General features: G+C 37.6%; 1 pseudogene; it reads left to right on the forward strand.

Annotated features, from left to right (window-relative positions):
- The first annotated feature begins 4914 nt into the window (after positions 1–4914).
- LOC101563724 lies at positions 4915–10356 on the forward strand (annotated as a pseudogene).
- The last annotated feature ends 3517 nt before the right edge of the window (positions 10357–13873 follow it).

The raw sequence follows: 13873 nt of genomic DNA on the forward strand, positions 1-13873 counted from the left end.
TCTCTCTCTCTCTCTCTCTCTCTCTCTCTCTCTCTCTCTCTCTCTCCTCACTCCCTTTTATCTTTTCCTGTCTTCCATTTATATGATACTGTACTCATTTCCATTATGGAAAGCTTGAACATTAATTATCCCTAATTTTATGGTCTATTGCTTGAGCCACCACAATTTCAAGCTAAAAATCCAAACTAGTTTGATTGGTTCTTTCTCTTAGAACAGTCTCTTGGGATAGCTCATAACATAGTCACTTTCATTGGACCTCTTGGTTGGAGTTGAAGGAGGAGGACTTACAGAAGGACTTGGAGATTGTTGAAAGAGTAGTGGCCTGTTAGAGGGCACGTTTGCCAAGCAAGCCCCATCCCTCGAGTCAGTGTTCTACATAAATGATTCATGTGTTAAGTGCTTTCTATTTAAGGTCAACAAATTATTTATTCCTCTCAATGCTTTCCACTGAATGAGAATGACAGACCCATGATGCTTTCTACTTTTGCCATGCTTCCTAGAAGTTTCAGTACTAAAATATACAGTTAATAACAAATTTTCCTCAGGTTCATGGAATCTGTTTCAGTATTTTCCACAGGGCATCTTACTTTTTCATTCCGTAAAGAGTAATGTCCTTTTTGTAACTTAAAAACTAAGATCCTTGAATTATTTTTGAACACAGATGAACAGTAGTCAACAAATAAAGAAGGAGCTCATCACGTTGGTCCCAGTGTAATTCACTTGTTAAATAATCCCCTCTATAGAATTCCATGGGCCAATCAGCTGACTTTAAAACACTGGGAGCATTCTGTAATAGCAAATTATAAAAACAAAAATAATGTGTTAGCTGGTATCTTAGTCTAACAGGGAGCCATAACAAACTAGCATAGCTGGGGCATCTTATCAACAGCAGAAACATACTGCTTAAAGCCTGGGAAATGCAAGGTCGCAGTGCCAGCTCATTCTGAGTCTGGCGATCAGAGCTTTCTCACAGAAACGTCTTATTGTCACCTTCCACAGCAGAGGGGTGAAGGAGCCCCAGGGTCTCTTTTAGAAGGACACAAATTCCATTCTGGAGGCCTCTGCCTAAATACATTCTGAAGCTCCCATTTCCTATGCCAACACAACCTTGAATGTTAGGATTGGAACACATGGATTATGATGCCACAAAACATTCCAAGCACAGCAACTGAGTAGTTAAGTTTTATTATTAACACTGTAATTTGACTTGGAAATATTAAGCATTTTATTAGTTTTCATTACTAGTTTTTCAACAGTGTGCTACTATACTTCCTTAATATCTATTCCTTCATTTTTCAGTACAAGAAAATAATCACGATTTCTGAACACTTTCAGATATCTTCCCTCTAATTTTAATATTGAGTGGCATTTACATATAACCTCCAACTCTTTTCCCATACAAGAGTAGAAACAATTTGCCTTTCAAAAGGAGATGCTGTACTTCAGTTACCAAGGCAACAGCAGAGCAAGCAGAGGACAGCCTAACAAGGTAAAAGCGATGAAGAGCGAAGCAACAAGATGACCATGCAGGCAAAGGTTGATACTCCACTCCATGTGCCTGACGGTTTTGTTGACTCTGTAAGACCAGCATGCTTTACTGCCTCCCAACTCACTGCAGTCATGACAGAAACACTGCCTCCTTCCAAATTTCAGCCTGCAGACTCCTATAGCCATGAATGGATTGAAGTGAGTTGATTTTGAAGTTGAAAAAATATCTTCAGATGCAAAATTATTTCTTTCACTAAGGTCCCAGTGGACCTTGAGAAAATGGCTTTTGATGCAGACTTTCTAGAAGGGAATGTCAAAAGCTGAGTGTGACTGCTGGTGGCCATAACACTAACAACACAGAAAACTAATAAAGTGAGGATTTGCTTAGCAACTGACCCAAAGTATTATTTTTATATTGATCATTATATGTTTGATTTTGAAATAATGATGCTTTTAGGGTATAATTTTAGACAACAAATAAATGTATGTTTTAGGAGTTCTTTAAGTTTTTAAAATTTCAACTGTGAAGACTTCATTTCTGCTGACTTTCATACTCTGTAATTTGGAGGGAGAGTCAGTGTTGGGCAGGGCGATAGAAAGAACAGAGTTGCTGGTATTGTTATAGAGACTAAGGCCTAATTGATCCCCTTAATAAGAATTTGGGCCAAAAATTAAATAAATAAATAGTCATCAGACATAGCCTAAACTATTTAACTAAAATAGTCTTTGAGCTACAGTTGGAAATCTAAATAATCCATGTGAAGTAATTTTGCTTTACATTTCAAGGAAATTACCCACATTCCAACTCATGAAGTTGCACATTTTCAGTGTTATGAACAGTGCTATTGCAACTGTGCTGAGGTTAGGATGAAGACCACAGAATGCTTTATGCATTCCCCTGCACACCTAGCAAAATAGGCACTTCCCTTATATCCCTACAAATGAAAATCGGAAGACAGAAGAGGGAGAGAGATAGGAAGAGAAAAGAGAAAAGAAAGGAATTAAATAAGAACAGGAGAAAAAGAAGAAAAAAGGATGAAACATCAATGGATATAAGAACTAAGGAAGAGAGGAGAGGAGCAAGGAAAGAAGACAAGGTATTTTAAACATATGATTTTTAAAGTATTCAGCTGTACTTATTTGTTTTCAGTATCTACATTTTGTTTCGTGACAGTGAATTGGTCTCACTCTCACATACAGCATCTTGCAATTCCTTGTATAATTCTTTTTTTAAAAATTTTTATTTTAGGGAAGCATCTATAGGTTCTTCAGGGTCTCACTACTAGATCAGACTCATAGAGATCCACCTGTTTACAGCCTCCCAAGTATTGGGATTACAGGTGCGCGCTACCCTACCCATTCTTGATTGCCATCTCAGTGCGCTCTGGGGGCTGGCTGGCATAGCAGGCCTGGGGGTTGAACTGCTGGCCCCTGCGCCTGCTTGAAAGTGCTTTAATCCACTGAACTATTTGGCTAGCCCTTCCTTGTTTAATTCTACAGAATATAACTACAAGGATTCCTGAGACACTGATAAGGAACATGTTTTTGCTCATGGGAGCAGGAGTTTATGAAGGTTGAGCAAAAAATTTAAGTTTAAATATGTAAAGTTCTTATTCCACTTCAGAGCCATTAACCATACTCTTGCTAGAAACAGAAGTGAAGCTAAAGAATGCATGTCAGTTTGAACTGCATCTTTCCTAGACCCACCACTTTCTGAAGCAGAGAGGAGACACCATGTCAGAAGGTGACCTAATCCAACCCCATCCCAGTGTCACTGGCTAAAAAGCAGAACTTTAATGCAAGGACTTTTCTACACATGAGCCTGAGTCTTATATGGATAAGGAAAGCTATTTTTAAATTTTTATTTTTCAAGAAAAAAACTCCAATGTTTATAATATAGATAAATCTTGTTAAAGTTTTCAGGTCAAATAAATGAATACATCCTACACCTACCATCAAAGTTCTAACCCTATGGTGAATGAGAGGAGACTGAACTGTCTTGAGCATTTATTGGAAATAATATTGCACTAAATGCTAAGTGCTAAGATTGGATACAACTCTTGAGTATATAGAGACTGGATCTAATGAAGAAAAGGCCAGTAACTCAGGGTGCATGTGACTGTGACCAAAGTATGCATAAGAAGTTGGGTTCTATAAGATGTCATATTAGAAGCCAGGAAACTGGAGTCCATGGGCCAAATCCAACCAGCTACCTGGTATGATGCAGCACATTATTTAAAAATGGTTTAAAAATTTCAATAATTATATTTAAAATTTTGCTTATCAGCTCACTAATACCCTTAATATTTCTTACTGCTCAACAATATTTTCTCTGTATTCTCTGGTAGGAAAATTTTGGAGAGCCTTATCTTTATCATGGGATTTGCCCTAATGATGGTGGTTAATATTATAGATCAACAAGTTAAAAATGACAAACGGTCTGAAATGAGAAACATTTTATTAATATGCTTTGCATCAACAAGTGAGCAACCTAGACTCACAGTTGGTGTGGAGAGATTGTGGAAAGCTGCATTGTATATGCACAGGTAGAGGGCTGAATGGCGTACTGTTTCCTGCTTCAAGTCATTGTGGACATTAGACTTCTCCACACCTGATTATTGTGAAGGATTACTTTATGTAAAAATAGTTTTTCCATAGAAATTTTCTTGGACAGTACAATGGGACAAAGTTCAATTTGAAATAAGGTTTGAAATCATGGTAATAGGGAAAATAGCCTGGCAAGAGTGAAAATAAAAAGAAACTAAAATTACTGACTTTCTTGAATGATAGAGAAAAAAAGCTTACAGTGTACTTGAGAGTTGCAGCAAGGGCTAAAAGATAGTGGATAATCTCTACTGAAGCAAAGTATGTAACTGCAGCAGGAGTGGTACAATACAAAATCAGGGAACTCTAGGAGTACCAGGAAGGAAATTTGTTGCTTTCTTATATTTCTTCTAACTTATAATTGCACATCTACTAAGGGTGAACTGACTTAATTACTGAAGTAAGAAAGAACAAAAGCAAATAGATTGTCACTGAGGTCCTACAGATCATGTCTTTTCATTTCAAATCACCGACATAAGTAAAAATGGTTGTGTTCAAAGCCCTGAGCTGTGTACTGCTATCAATTTCTGTTTTTTTGGATCACCAGGTTTAAGAAGATTGCTTTAAATGTTTTCAGTGCTCTGGAGATAAACACTGACCCCACTTGGGTAGGAAATGATTGCAGGGTGAAATCTTTGCTAGAAACTAATCCCATGGCAGGTAAAGTCTGCAGGCACCATCTTTCCCTGTCCTGTGAAATTGCTAGCAGCTCCACATCAATGTCTTAGTTAGGTGTGGGTTTTCCCCAAGATGAAAGTGGTGGCCAGGTGAAGGCCATCCAGTGGTTTAGGCAGAGCTGCATGGACTGTAAAGAGAATATAGATGTCCGCTGAAGCTGCAGCCAGAGAACAGGTTGAAGCTTTCGGGCTGACTTCTCAGCTCCGTGAGCAATGTCCAGTTTAGACAATATTTGCCATAACACAAGGAATAAGATAAATGGGCTTGAAGGCTTCCAAATGTTTCTAGTTCACCTGTTACAATATGGAATCTACAAATAATAAGCACAGCATTCATTCTTTATGAAACTTTTCACTGTACAGAAACCTTGGTACAGATAACCAGACAGATGATATTCTCAAAATCATCTCTAAATGAAAGTGAAATATGGCATTTCCTATTCATAAAATAATTTAAAATATTATTTTTGTTTGTTTGTTTTTAAGTCAGGACTTTTCTGGGTATTAGTAGGTTGAGAGGATAAGAACAATAAAAAAAAAGCTGAAAAAGGCCATCTGTTTCCATGTTTATCTTTTTTTTTTTATAGAACAGGGGATTGAACTCAGGCCCTTGTGCTTACAGGCAAGCACTTATTCTACTGAGCTATCTCCCCTGCCCTATGTGGCCATGTTTAGAAACTCTTCATTTCACACTGACGTAAGTGGACTTTCCAAGTTGTATTCTATAAGACCAAACAACAATTTAAAGTGAATTTGCTTTAGTTTTTGGATCTTGCTTGATTGAATATTTTCCCTCACAATATAGTCAGGTATGCATAATGATTTTTTGGGGGGGGCGAGGCGAGGGTAAAATAAGGTTAAGAATGATTATGTGGGTGTGTGGATAGAAATCTTTGAAATGAAGAATGATGATCTTGTCTGAAAGAAGTAGAACATAACATGAATCTTAGGTAACTATTTTCCTATTACCTGTGGTTACTCATGAAGAACTACTATTGCATATTGTTATAGTCTTTAATTGCTAGTTAGCTTATATTACTTTAAAAATTGATACTGAGAGATGAAGCTGAAGTGCTCCAAGGGGTAAACCTCTTTGGAAACATTTCTTAAAATTCCATGGAAATATTAGTGTGCCATTTCTTGGCTTGGGATTCTAAAAAACACCTTTTAAAAGAGTATACTATGGTTCATTCAGCATTTAATAGCAAAGGTTTCAATGTATCAGACAATAGCTTTTATAGACAGATATTTTTCTCTCTCCATTAATAGAGGATCATAGAATTGCCACACACTGCAATTTCCAACTCTCAAGAAATGATCAAAACATAGATTACTCCCTCGAGGGAGTCTTAGGGACATAAAGGGCAGAGAAGAAGGAAATAGATTAACAACACTGAAAAATCAAAAGTTCAGATTTTCCTGTAAACTCCAATTTCATACCTAGCTTTTCAATTGTTTTAAAATGTTGATATTTGTTGGCTGATGATCACTTGATAAGGCCACACAGATAAAACAGCACTTCTTGTTTTTCAGGCATAGCATAATTAAATCCAACAAAAAGAAATATTCAAATCAGAGCAGATTAATACACAATGAATAATTATGTGTGCAGAGTTCTGTCTCCCAGCATAGAAAAACCTAATGAGACCTTAAGGGACAGCATCTCTGGTAATCCTTTGTGCCAGTCACAGCACAAGTGCGAGATAAACTTGTAGGACTCAGTAGGTTGCTGAATGTAATTCAGCTATTTGTTTCCCCCATACACGCTTCCCATTCTTATCTTTCTGTTTTGAATACTTCCCTCATATTAATAAGATATTAGCCACATTTAATTGTCTTAGTAAATGTAAATGATTTTAATTATTCTTCTGGAATAATTTGAGCATGGACACAGAGAAACTTCATTGCAAAATTTTAATTTAAATTGTTTGGTATTATAATGAAATAAAGGTTGTTTCAATACAATTTGACAATGGATTTTATTAGTTCATTATGAATATAAACTCAATTTACTGGAGCCAACTTACTATTTACTCATATTAACAGATTTATTCATGCTAGACCTTGAGTTATTGGCTCTATTTACTTGAGGTCATTTCAATTAATATAATGAAAAAATTTTGACAATGCTAAACTATAAGTCTTACTTTTTGCAGTTGAAATTAACTCCTCTTTATTCTTACACCTGTCTTATTTGTTAAAAATTGTAAAATAGTTGATTTTAATGGTTTCAATTTTTTTTCAGGCTGTTACATTGGGCTACAGGGATTTAAATGAATGCCTAAAACTAGGCTTGTAAAATAAAGTTTATTTAAACAAAACCTCTTCATAGTGATAATCAATACACAAGAGAGATGGGTTTGGATAAAGAATTTAAAAAATTCATTATCAGAGTGAAATTTGCAGCCAATATAAATACAAAGGGATGGGATTGGGGATGGAAAATCTCTTTATACTTGTGTTGTTTACATGTATATGAATGCATAAATGTATTAAAAATAATTAAGTTAGCACAGTGGTTCATCAAAATCATTGATAAGTTTTTCATTTTGTTAAACACATATTCTTGAATCAGTTCATGTAGATATTGACTCAGCTTGTGGAAGGTCTGAGAAGTCCGTAGGATTCAATCTCTATACAGAATTTTGAATTAACTTAAGATTTGAGGAAGTTTTATTTATATGAACATAAAGCCATCAGTTACAGGCTTAAACCATTTTCTCCATTTCCAAGCTAAACCATAGATATAGCTCTCAATAATCAGGAAGCAAACTCATTAATAACAATGACATGAAAAGTTGATATAGTTACTAATAATTTTTGGAGCAAATATCCCATATTTGCTTGTTATTTGTTCGAGACAGCGCCTTGTTTTATAGTGGAGTTTGGCCTTGAATTCACTGTGTGTCTCCAACTTGCAACAGTCCTCCCACCTCAGCCTCTGCATTGCTGGCATTATAGGAATGCAGCACCACGCTCAGCTTTGAAAATAGTCCTTGTAATCATTTTTCCAAAATAAAATACAACAGAGAAATTACTTGAATGGTGGGAGGAGTTTCATTAAAAAGGGGGACCAAGAGATGGAAAGAGAAGGGAGGGAAAGAGGGAAATACACCATAAAAAGAATTAAAATGCTATAGGTACATGCACCAACTCTCCACAATGAATAAGATTATTATATATTGTAAATATATCAGAGATATCCTATTTGACCGACATCCTGTGTATTTTATATTTTGTTATATGTATTGATATTGATATACTCAATGCTCTTGACCATGTTGCTGTATGTTTTCAAGTACATATTGAACAAAAAAGATTGAGGAATTTTTTTCTTTTTGTATTTTAGGGAAGGGTCTACAGAATGTTCAGGGTCTCACTACTAGATCGGACTCATAGTGATCCTCCCGTTTACAGCCTCCCAAGAGTTGGGATTACAGGCACACACCACCATGCCAAGTCTGAGAAATTATTTTCTGAAAGCAGCTATTTGAGAAACGTTGAACTAAAATTCTACATTCAGACAGAACTTCACAAATTTGTCATCTGAAGGTTTTTTTGTTGTTATTTTCTGAAAATTGACATTTTTAGGCTCTGAGCTCATGTGAGTGCTGGAGCGCAGCTCAGTGGAGAGGGTTTGTCTGACATGTGCAAGACCCTGGGTTCAATCCCCAGCATGGCAAAGAAAGAGTCTAGATCACTGGGAAGCAGAGCAAACCGTCACTCTGTTGCATTGCTGCCCACTGTCAAGTTCAGTTGGAATGCTTCCTGTTTGGTAACCATGTTTACTCTCAACTTTGTTTCCAGAAGCTTAACTATTTGGGCAACAAAGTCCAACCAGGTTGACCTTTCTTATGCTTCATTAATCCAAGGCTAATTGTAAATGCTATTTGTAAAGACTGAATAAACTCTGTTTACTCATATTTGAGTTAAGTATGAAGAAAAGCACTTTCAACCTTAAAACTGGAGTTGTTTACTTTGTGATAAATGATTGAGTGCAGGAAAAATGTTAAAAAGCATTAGCCAATAAGGTTACATCAAACTTGTAGGCTCCTGCACAGCAAATACACATCGACAGGAAACAGAAGAGTGAAGAGATAACTTGCCAAATGGGAACAAGTGCTTGCTAACTACTCCCCTGACAGATAATAAATATCCAGAATACATAAGAAAGTAAAAAATCTGGAAGTTGAGGCATTGTGGTGATTGGCAGGAAAATTCAGCCTCTCCAAGATCTAGAACTCAGGCATTTAAAAATAACAATTTAGTGAAGAAAAAAGTATATCACTTAACAGGAATTAAGGAACTGATAGGCCTGCATGGGTGAGAGCTCCCTGGCAAGCCATCCTGCGGGCAGGAGGCCCGGGAATATGGCTGGTGCCTGCGGCCATGGAAATTCAGGCAGCAAAGCTGACTCCAGGAGAGGGAATCTAACAGACCAGTAGCAACAGAAGAAATTGAGAAAGTTATCAAATACCTGTCATTCCCTACAAGGCAAGGATCAACTTGTGTCACAGGTTTTAAAAAAACCCTCATGAACAGTAAAGATCAGAAGCAATGTGATGGGTTCAGAAGCTCTTGGAAAGAGGCCACCAATCCTACCATCTTCAAAACACGACAAATGGCCCACATTAGCGGTGTTGGTGGAATGACGCATTACTTTGTGCGGCTGCTGCACAACTTTCACCAGTATAGCAATCACGTTTACAATCCAGAAAGTCCTCTTTCAGCGCAGTTTCATGGGATCAAACCCCGGGATGCAGAGCTTCAGTTGAGGAGGGATGGATTTTGAAACCTGCAGTCCTTCCCCCAGTAATGCAGAAAGCAACTACCCTGGCATTTGTGTTCGGGCTGTATGAGGATTTATCTTGCCTTCTCCACAAGCACGTCCTGCGACCTGTGGTGTGGCAGCAGCACTCGCAGGCACAGCAGAAGCCATTTTCACATTCCGACCTTGCTTCTAGACCACAAGCATCACGATAAATTCACAAACACTTATCGGGCCTTCCAGGTGCTGAAATGCTATGGAATTCAAGAGTATTATTGAGGCGTGGTGCTGGGATGACAGGCGTGCGCCACCACGCCTGGACTCCACCGCCAGCTCAATGCGCCCGGGGGCAGGGCCTGTGTACCATGAAATGCCAGGGATCAAACCCTGACCCCTGCGCTTACCTAAGCAAGCGCTTAGTCCGCTGAGCTATACCACTGGCCCTCCCATTCTTTATCATAATGGATTCAGAAATGTTCTTTTTTCAGGCCTTCGAGGTCCCATTAAGGAGCATCTCCCTATAGTCTCTACTCACAGGGCTCATTTGGTTAATGACTTTATTTCTGCAGGTGTATTGGGTACCATGTTGGCGTTCTTGTTTATTCCTGTGAATGTAAAAACTCACATACAGTCTCAGGTTGCTGGGGAGTTTCCGTCTTCTCCAAGGTTTTCAAAATAATCTGGCTAGAGCAGGACAGGAAACTGACAAGTCTCTTCCGGGGAGTCTGTCTGAATCATGATCAGCCCCTCATCTCTAGGGGCAAAATCAATGCGACTTACGAGTTCTTGTTAAAGATAATAGGAAAAAATCACCAGTGAAGTGCCGTATATCAACTAAATAGACCTGAGGACAAAAAATCCATTTGGCTTTAGTTCAGCTTGGCCCCAGTACAAACTGGTGTCCTTGAGTCCGGGCCACAGTGAATTATGGGCCAAGCTGTTTCCCATGAGTATCAGCAAAAACAGGATAGAAGGTTTCAGTAGGAAACTTCACATTTCTTTTCCTTTTGTTTTTTAATTTTTATCATTGTTCCAGAGCTTTAGACTAATGGCTGGCAAATAGCGTCTGATGGTCATTCACGGGGTATCCTAACAGCCAGGATGACACTTTTGCCCAAAACAGCCTTTAAGCCTTTTGTATTGGAGCATAAAATGCCTTGAGCAGCCAGGGAAAGATGCTTGCAGGCCCCAGGGCTTCTCAGGCTCACTTCCTTACTCCATTTCTTCTTTGCTCTTGGGAGAAGGTGCAAAGAGGAGTCTTCATTAAACTCACACATACATGTGGCGGGACCCGGGGCAGAACAGAAAAGGAAGACTCTGAAATTGCTGGTGTTGGTTTTGAAATCAAACACCTGTTGGAATAGTCAGAATGCAAACTATGTTCTGTTTAGATGAGATAGATGGAATCAGGTACATAATGCAGCTTATAATTTTGCTTTCTCTCTTTGAAAGTTTTCTGTTTAATTCTGAATGTGACCTAATATCCCCACATTAATTTTACTGATGTAACTGCCAAAAAAATGAAAGAATTTAATTTTTTTATAGATGTTTTATCCTGTTAAGAAGTTGTTAATTACATCTATTCTTATTCTGTCTAGCTTGGTTTCTTTGAATTTTTGGTGCCAATTTAACAGAGGGCTTTGGGGCTTCTCTCCCCCTCAGCAGTAATTTGTTATATTTGAGCATCCTGTTTTCTTGAAGCTATCCATTTTTAAAAACTGAAATACTTTCTTAAATTTTACCTTGTGAGTCTGTTTATATCCCAGCCCACCCTGCTTCTGGTTTCTAAATGTTATGGGAGAGGGGAAAAGTTCAGGTGGATTGCCCCAGTGTGAGCGATCTCTATTTTTTTCTTGGACATGGAGACTTCTTTAGAATTGACATTTGTGGAACTCAGTTTTAGTGACTCTAGTGTCATTAAAACTAGACAGTTTAAGAACAATGATCTAAATAAGAACATTTGAAGAGTTATGTTGAATTTTATTTTATTACTATTTTTCATGTATTTGGTACAGGGTCTCTGCGCAGCTTGGAGTCATAGTGATCCTCCTGTTTTCAGCCTCCCCAGCACTGGGGTTACAGGTGTGTATCACCACTCCTGGACACTGTGCCCTGCTCAGCCCGTCCTGGGGGCAGGGCTGACGCGGTGTGTGGGGCTGGGGCCTTGTCCCTGAGCTTGACTAAGCAGGCGCTTGGTTTACTGAGCTACCTAGCCTGCCCGTTATATTGAATTTTAGAATTGAATTGGTGGTAGCTAGTTGGCCTACTTATAGACAAAGCTTGTCACAGAATCAGAATATTTGAATATTTTTTCCAGATGGATGAAGTAAAATGACTCACACAGCAGTTGAATAACTAACAATATACAAGAAACACACTAGAAAAATGGCTTATACATCTTTTAAAAATATTTGTAAATATTAATGTACTTATGATTGCTTCCTGCCTTCCAAAAAGAAAATGTATATATTTTTTGTAGTTCTAAGGATTGATTCCAGGGCTTGTGATGTACTAGGCCTGTGCTCTACCACTGGGCAATGTCCCAGCCATCCCCTTTTCCTTAAAGGTAGATTTCCTGTTACCAGTTTTTTATTTTTTTATTTTTTCATTTTTCTGGGTAATTGCATGTGAATTTGTGCATATACTGACCACAAAATTAGGGCCTCAGATAGTCATTTATTCAAGTTTATGGGAAGATAGTCCCAAACATCTGTTTATCTCAAAATGCACTATGGTTCTTTCAATAAAAGCGAATGTGCTTTTTTCAACTGTAAAGTAATCGGAAGCATAGCAAGCATTACAAAGGTAGTAAGGGAGCTGAGCAGCACTGCAGCAATTCTGTTGATGATTGTGTGCTAGCTTTAGCAGTTTAGAGATCAAGGTGCAGAGGTGAGGATTTCAGAAAACAAGATGACACCAAGGAAATTTCAGTGGTATTCTTTGGCCTGCTGAATGGGGACTTGAAGGGAGTTGCAGAGTTGAATGAAGATGGCACCTGGTCCCTGGTCCCCCATTCATCCATTTTACTGTGAGCCTGGGGGAGCTGAAGCCACAACTCTACACCAGGAGTGAACTCCGTTGGCCTTCAGTTCTCTGGGGCTTTTGTCTACACTCCATGCAGGACATAAGATCTTACTCATAAAGCACTTCGGTGAAAATGTAAGGAAAATGCTTTGATATTTGCCCCATAAAAGAATATGTAGTATTTTAAAACAATATATTTATGGTTTTTAATTCTTGAATTTGTCACTTTTTTATAATCTTTATTCATTTTAATGAGGAAAAAAAGATAAAATAGCAATGAGACAGTTTCAAAACAGGTTAGTAGGATGTTTACAATAATTAATACATTGCATATTGTTGTCTTCATAGTAGTTATTCAGAGGACAAGATGCAGACACGATATCTTGTCTAAACACTATTAGTACAAACTCTTATTATCAGTGAACTAAGAGAAAGTAGCTATATATTTATCTTAACTCATATATATATATATATATTCCCCCATTTTTTCACAACAAAACTGTCCTTTATTTATACTCTTTTGAAGTTAGTAATGCTTGACACTAGGTTGTCTAGAAACTGATAGCTAAGACAGGATGTTCATCTCAGGAGTGAGGTAGATTGTTTGCTTTAGGTACTGGGCTAAGTCCTAGTTACACATATTTGATCGATTTCATAGCTTCGTGGCTCCCAATGTATGCCCCTTTTTCATTTTGTTTTTTCAGAGGTGGGTGTTCCACTGTAGTTAGAGAAAGGTTGTTTAAAAACTTCTCCAAATTTGTCACTTTTTACTGTTTTTTTTCTTCTTTTTTCTTTTCTTTTCTTTTATCCCATAATTTTATTGATAAAAAAAAATAGCAAAGAGACAGTTTCAAATCAAATCAGTAGGACAGTTTCAATAATTAACACACTGCATACATTCTTCTTAGTGTTTAATTGCTGTACAAGATGCGGGCTTGATATCCTATTTACAAACACAATTAGAACAAATCATTCTGTTCATTAAGAGAATGTAACTATATATATCTATCCTAACCACTTTGAACACACAGATACAAAATGGACATTCATCTGTATACTCTTTTTTTGTTAAGTTCTGTTATTTGAATATTATAGGTGTGTAAACTCAGCAAAATATTACAAAAGAGTCCAGTAGGCCATAATAGCATTGGGTGTTCTACTTAACTGGCAATGTCAGAAATTGTTGACCTGATTGCCCCACAGCTCAACATATCAGCATGGCTTTAAGTCCTATATTTCATCTTCATAGTTTTCTACTGGATGGTTAAGACCAAGGTAAAACAGGACCTATGCAACAAGAGTTGTAGCTTTT

Source organism: Octodon degus, unplaced genomic scaffold (assembly GCF_000260255.1).
Source record: "Octodon degus isolate 3935 unplaced genomic scaffold, OctDeg1.0 scaffold00144, whole genome shotgun sequence".
Classification (NCBI taxonomy): domain Eukaryota; kingdom Metazoa; phylum Chordata; class Mammalia; order Rodentia; family Octodontidae; genus Octodon; species Octodon degus.